The following is a 4,744-nucleotide window of genomic DNA, read 5'->3' as shown; positions in this document are numbered from 1 at the left end:
TATAACACATGATATTGGTTGAAATTAGAGAAATATAGTAAAGCAGAATGATTATAGCAAAAAATAATAATTTACCTTATATTGATTCATATTAACATTTTATTAATTCCTCCCAGGTATTAGCTACTTAATGCATCTTTATTCTTTTATTTTTTCTATATATATTAATAGCATATCTATTGCCTTTTGTTACTGAAATCATAGTGATCTTCTGTGAGATACATACTTGGTTTTTTTTTTTTGTTTTTTTGCATTTACAAAGTGATGAATTTATTAAAAAATAAATGGATTTAGAATACTTTCTTATTTCCTTATGATGTGTACTTTAAAAAAAAATAAATGCTTTTTCACCTATTGAGGTCTGAAGTTTCCATTACCAGCTTCCATGAGCTCTTTAAATAATAAAGATATCACATGTATATCACAATTGTTTCCAGTGTTTTGCAGAATCTATTTTTTACTTTATCAAAATTACGTAAATTACTTTTAAAGTGGATTTTAATTTTTACGCAGTCAAATTTTTTTTCAATAACCATTAATTGAATATGCATACAGCTTACAGATGGTGTTGGACATTGCCCTATAGCCCTAATGAACTGCCATCTCCTTTGATGCCAGCCATAGTGCAGGTGGATTTTCTTCCCCTCTTCACTTGGGGACTATCTCCCTAACCTCTGAGTCTTAGCTCAGACACGACCTCCAAGAAAGCTGTTCCTGTTCATCAGACAGGGTCCTAGAGGGTTATCAAAGTGAACAGTGTTTGTGGAAGGGTTTGTGCTTGACTTCAGAGCAGAGCTTTGGGTACCACTTAATCATAGAAACAATGTATCATATGAAGACATGAATATGGGCATTTCTGAAGTGTAGTTTTGTCACTTTGAAATAATTACAGGTTTACAACAAAATGGTAAAAATTGTTCAAAGGATATCTGTATATCTACATTGATAATTTCCCAAATTTTTATTACTAATTCATCCTCTATCTGTATTACAATATATACATACTTAGTAACATTTTGTAACTTTTTATATAATTTCCAAACTACATAAAAATTGCAAGAGTTGTATGAAGTTTTTCCCCATGTCTTTTACACAGATTCACCAGCTGTGGTCTTACCAATTTACTATGTCTTTCATCATTTCTCCTCCCACACATACTCATTTATTCTTTTTCTTTTTTAATTGAAGGAGAGCTGATTTACAATGTTGTGCCAACCTCTGCTGTACACCAAGTTATACACATATATACATTCTTTTTCTAGTATTCTTTTCCATTATGGTTTATCTCAGGAGACTGGATATAGGTCTCTGTGCTATACAGTAGGATCTTGTTTATCCATTCTAAATGTAATAGTTCGCATCAACCAAACCCCAAATCCTAGTCACTCCTAGTTCATTCTTCTCCTTCCCCTACTCTTTGGCAACCACAAGTGGTGTTTTCTGTTTGTTTGTTTTTTTGCTATTTCTATGCTCAAAATTCTCCAAGCCAGGCTTTAGCAAATACATGAACCGTGAACTTCCAGATGTCCAAGTTGGTTTTAGAAAAGGCAGAGGAACCAGAGATCAAATTGCCAACATCTGCTGGATCATTGAAGAGGCAAGAGAGCTCCAAAAAAATATCTATTCCTGCTTTATTGACTATGCCAAAGCCTTTGACTGTGTGGATCACAATAAACTGTGGGAAATTCTGAAAGAAATGGGAATACAGACCACCTGACCTGCCTCTTGAGAAATCTGTATGCAGGCCAGGAAGCAACAGTTAGAACTGGACATGGAACAACAGACTAGTTCCAAATAGGAAAAGGAGTACGTCAAAGCTGTATATTGTCACCCTGCTTATTTAACTTATATGCAGAGTACATCCTGAGAAACACTGGACTGGAAGAAACACAAGCTGGAATCAAGATTGCTAGGAGAAATATCAATAACCTCAGATATGCCGATGACACCACCCTTATGGCAGAAAGTGAAGAGGAACTAAGAAGCCTCTTTATGAAAGTGAAAGAGGAGAGTGAAAAAGTTGGCTTAAAGCTCAACATTCAGAAAACAAAGATCATGGCATCTGGTCCCATCACTTCATGGGAAATAGATGGGGAAACAGTGGAAACAGTGTCAGACTTTATTTTGGGGGGCTCCAAAATCACTGCAGATGGTGACTGCAGCCATGAAATTAAAAGATGCTTAGTCCTTGGAAGGAAAGTTATGACCAACCTAGATAGCATATTCAAAAGCAGAGACATTACTTTGCCAACAAAGGTCTGTCTAGTCAAGGCTATGGTTTTTCCTGTGGTCATGTATGGATGTGAGAGTTGGACTGTGAAGAAGGCTGAGCGCCAAAGAATTGATGGTTTTGAACTGTGGTGTTGGAGAAGACTCTTTAGAGTTCCTTGGACTGCAAGGAGATCCAACCAGTCCATTCTGAAGGAGATCAATCCTGGGATTTCTTTGGAAGGAATGATGTTAAAGCTGAAACTCCAGTACTTCGGCCACCTCATGCGAAGAGTTGACTCATTGGAAAGACTTTGATGCTGGGAGTGATCATGGGCAGGAGGAGAAGGGAACGGCAGAGGATGAAATGGCTGGATGGCATCACCGACTCAATGGTCATGAGTTTGAGTAGACTCAGAGAGTTGGTGATGGACAAGAAGGCCTGGCGTGCTGTGATTCATGGGGTTGCAAAGAGTCGGACACGACTGAGCAACTGAACTGAACTGAACTAACTGATACTCTTGTTATGCATTGCATCCAAACATTATATTTTACTTCAATCATTATTGTCACAAAATCCTAATTGCTAAGTATTGATATTCCTTAAAATTCAGTCAGTTCAGTTCAGTTGCTCAGTCGTGTCCGACTCTTTGCGACCCCATGAATCACAGCATGCCAGGCCTCCCTGTCCATCACCTGCTGGGAGCCAGTGTGAGGAACTCCGCCCTTGGCAAAGGTCATGAGGAAGGAGGCTCGGCATTATGCAAAGATGAGATCGAGCCTCAGGAAACCCTCTGTTCCCAAGCATCTAGTCCCAAAAACAGAGTCTGTTTTATGCTCTCACCTATACCTCTGACTTTATGGGGTGCTGTTCCCCCACCATCTCTCTCAGAGAAGGAGTTAACTTGCAGCTCCAGTCAATAAAGATTCCTGGGCGTGACAAGAGTGTTTCAACTTACAAACGCCTCTGAAGTTTCTCTAGCCTGCCTGAGCAGGTTCGTCAGGCCACATGTGATTATTTACAGCCTCCCAACCGTGAGAGGCATGAGATGCTTTAAAACTTTCTAAATACAGACTATTTTGACAAATTAGAAAATTATTAGTATAGTATAGTGGGTTGATTAGAAATTATATTGGTGAAGGGTTTTTCATTTGTTGAGCCAATATTTGTTGCTAAATTTCCATATTCCCTGCCCTTATAATGAATATAACTTGCATATAGGAGAAATAAGTATTGACCTTTAAGATTAATCATGTTAAACCTTAGGCTAAGTAAATTCCTTTTCTTGATTGTAACCCACTACACCCTCACCCTATAGGAATGCAACTTTAAATGGAGGCTGTTGCTTGGTTTAAGAAAAAATCACCCCTGGAAAATAAGTTTTTTGGTTGGCTGACCGTTATCAGAAAGAAAGGATCATAAAATGTCAGCAGGCCTCATGTCCAGAAAATGATGTAAAACCCATAAGATCTTTGTATACATTTATATGAAGCACCTGATTTTGACAAGGGTCAGGTCTGCTGACCCCCGCGTGACTCTGTATTCATCCCTATGTATAACAAAAAGTATATAAGCAAACCTGAAAAATAAAGAAATGGGATCAGTTTCTGGAAAGACTGATTCCCCCGTGTCATTCTTTCTTTCCCCTTCTGGCTGAATTCCCATCTGTAGCGTGATGCTATTCCACGTAAACCAAGTTATTCAGCCTCTTTTTCTCCACTAATTTTCCTACTACACTACTCTTTTCTAATCTCTCTTTATACTTCTAATTAAATAGCTTTTTTCCTAGGATGCCGATTCCATCTCCCCTTCAAATTACCCTGCAGCCACCGGGGCTTGACCCTGGCAATCACCAACTCCCGGAATTCACTCAGATTCACATTCATCGAGTTAGTGATGCCATCCAGCCATCTCATCCTCTGTCGTCCCCTTCTCCTTCTGCCTCCAATCACTTCCAGCATCAAAGTCTTTTCCAATGAGTCAACTCTTCCCATGAGGTGGCCAAAGTACTGGAGTTTCAGCTTTAACATCATTCCTTCCAAAGTAATCCCAGGGTTGATCTCCTTTAGAATGGACTGGTTGGATCTCCTTGCAGTCCAAGGGACTCTCAAGAGTCTTCTCCAACACCACAGTTCAAAAGCGTCAATTCTTTGGCTCTCAGCTTTCTTCACAGTCCAACTCTCACATCCATACATGACCACTGGAAAAACCATAGTCTTGACTAGATGGACCTTAGTCAGCAAAGTAATGTCTCTGCTTTAGAATATGCTATCTAGGTTGGTCACAACTTTCCTTCCAAGGAGTAAGCATCTTTGAATTTCATGGCTGCAGTCACCATCTGCAGTGATTTTGGAGCCCCCAAAAATAAAGTCTGACACTGTTTCCACTGTTTCCCTGTCTATTTCCCATGAAGTGATGGGATCAGATGCCATGATCTTCATTTTCTGAATATTGAGCTTTAAGCCAACTTTTTCACTCTCCTCTTTCACTTTCATCAAGAGGCTTTTTAGTTCCTTTGCACTTTCTGCCATACGG

The sequence above is a fragment of the Ovis aries genome, chromosome 4, assembly GCF_016772045.2.
Source record: "Ovis aries strain OAR_USU_Benz2616 breed Rambouillet chromosome 4, ARS-UI_Ramb_v3.0, whole genome shotgun sequence".
Classification (NCBI taxonomy): Eukaryota; Metazoa; Chordata; class Mammalia; order Artiodactyla; family Bovidae; genus Ovis; species Ovis aries.
The sequence above is the reverse complement of the archived record's forward strand: the minus strand, read 5'-3'. Positions refer to the sequence as shown.